The sequence below is a fragment of the Gavialis gangeticus genome, unplaced genomic scaffold (assembly GCF_001723915.1).
Source record: "Gavialis gangeticus isolate Ggan-Ray unplaced genomic scaffold, GavGan_comp1, whole genome shotgun sequence".
NCBI lineage: Eukaryota > Metazoa > Chordata > Crocodylia > Gavialidae > Gavialis > Gavialis gangeticus.
In genome coordinates this window covers 43,348,729-43,350,911 of record NW_017729031.1, presented here as the reverse complement: position 1 = coordinate 43,350,911, position 2,183 = coordinate 43,348,729, and the positions used below count along the sequence as shown (strand labels likewise).

Sequence of the window (2,183 nt, the reverse complement as noted above, 5' to 3'; positions counted from 1 at the left end):
CACTTCACCAGAGCGCCAGGAGCTCTTGAAGATCCGCGCCAGGGGCTGGGCTATGATGCTTACCAGCTCCCCGAGTGCCCTGGGGTGTAACCCATCAGGGCCGGCTGACTTGAAGGTATCCAGCCTATCGAGGTGTTCCTTCACAAGGTCAGCTTCGATGGAGGGCAAGGAATCTCCCTCACCCGGGCCTCCCTGACCCATAGTGGGCAGGGCCGCCCCATGGGGCTAATGGAAAACTGACACGAAGTACCCATTTAGCAAGTTAGCTTTTTCCTGGTCGTCAGTTGTCCCATCTGGTCCAGCAGGGGTCCAATGTTGCCTTTGATTTTCTTCTGGATCCCCACATGTCTAAAAAAGGACTTTTTATTTTCCTTGATATTTGTAGCTAGCTGGAGTTCCATCGCAGCCCTGGCTTTCCTGGTTTGCTCTCTGCAAGTCCGGACTAATGCGGAGTATGCTTCCTTGGTGGTGGTTCCAGTCCTCCATCCTTTATAGGTACTTTATAAGATGAGAGGACCCTAAAGGAGAAGAGGCCACCTGGCTGTCCAGCCCAGCACACTGCCACAGGGCTTCTCCCAGACATGGGATGAAAGACACCACCTGACTCCATCATAAGGGCACACAGCTTTGGTGAGAGGGAGGTTGCAGGGGCCAGTGCCACACACCTGGAGCTCAGGGGTGGGAGACTCCACATGTGCAGTGCACTCCACAGAGTGCAGAACCTACAGGTCTAAAGGCCCCAGCACCGAGGAGGGACAGCACCACCTCCCTACTGCCAATCCACGCCATCCCGCACAACAGCCTGGGAGAGCAGTAGCCCTCCTGGGCCCAGCACAGCACAGGGTGCCCACGTTCAGCTGTGAATGCACCCATGACCACACACGTCCACTTCAGAACTAATGAATGGAGGCAGCAGGGGGGCCTTGCCTGCAGGGAGCACCGGGGTGGCAAGACAGTGCTAGAGCCATGGCTGCAAGCCTTATTCACCACACAGCTCAGCAGTGCCTGGGTCCCAGTGGGCTGGGCTGGGCGTTAGACCTCCAGGCACAAGACGAGCCCCATGTTCCCCCATGTGAGGCTGGCTGCAGATACTGGTGGGTCTCACCCATGCTGGTCAATGGGCCAACAGCCTCGGGCAAACCTTTGACCTTCTGAATTCTTTTTCCAAGACAATGCAGGGTGGAAGAAGAAAGGGAGAAGATGGAAGGCAATGGGCAGGAAAACAGTATGTATTGCTCCAGCTTTCCCTATTCTCTGCAGCCTCCGCACAGCAGCCTCCACACAGAAACTTCAGACAACGTTTGTTAGCAGGCAGAAGATGCTGACAGGGACCCACAGGGGTAGTCTGATGTCAAGACATCCATAAGGTGACACCAGGAATGATCAGAGAGGAAAGCATCAGTGACAGCAGCACTGCAGAGATACAGGGGGCCTAACAAGGGCTCTCACAGCCAGGGCCTCAAGCACCAGGTCTTCAAGCCAGTTAAGAGCCACTTGCTAAAGGAAGGCAGGTGGCCTCCACATCTGAACAAGTCACTAAAGCAACCTGGGCCTGGAAGGAGGAGAGGACTAGGCCCCAGGGAGTGCATAGGGCTTCGGTGTCAGAGGCAGGCTCTGCACAGTGTTCTCCTGTCCCACACTATAAACACAACCAAGACTTCAGAGAACTTCTGCTGTCACCGTCACAAAGGAAGTACCGGGTAACGTGGGGCCCCTGCAAGACACAGTAGGAAATCTGGTCGTCACACCAGGTGACAAAGCTAACCTATTTAACAATTTATTTGCTTCCGTTTTCCTGAGGAGGGACCAGATCAGCCCCTGCACCGGGACCCCCTCAAGCCCCAGGGGAGGCACACCTAGGCCAAGGGTCAGTGAGGATCTAGTCAGGGAACTTCTGGAGGGACTGGACGTATTTAAATCAGCTGGTCTGGCCGATCTCCACCCCCCAAGTGCTGAGGGAATTAGGTCTGGTCATTGCAGGACCCCTGGCACGGCTCTATGAGCACTCGTGGTGCTCTGGTGTGGTGCCAGAAGACTGGAAGAGGGCCAGCGCGGTTCCCATTTTCAAAAAAGGGAGGAAGGAGGACCCAGGAAACTATAGGCCAATTTGTCTTACCTTGATCCTGGGTAAGCTTTTTGAGAAACTTATCCTGGCGCACATCTGCGAGGGGCAAGCAGGGGAG

The 2,183-nt window shown here is 55.3% G+C and overlaps 1 protein-coding gene across 1 annotated transcript in view; it reads right to left on the bottom strand.

Moving 5' to 3' along the window:
- LOC109301498 (unconventional myosin-X-like) overlaps positions 1 to 2,183 on the bottom strand; it is a 173,254-nt gene that overhangs the window by 164,866 nt on the left and 6,205 nt on the right. The window lies entirely within an intron of this gene.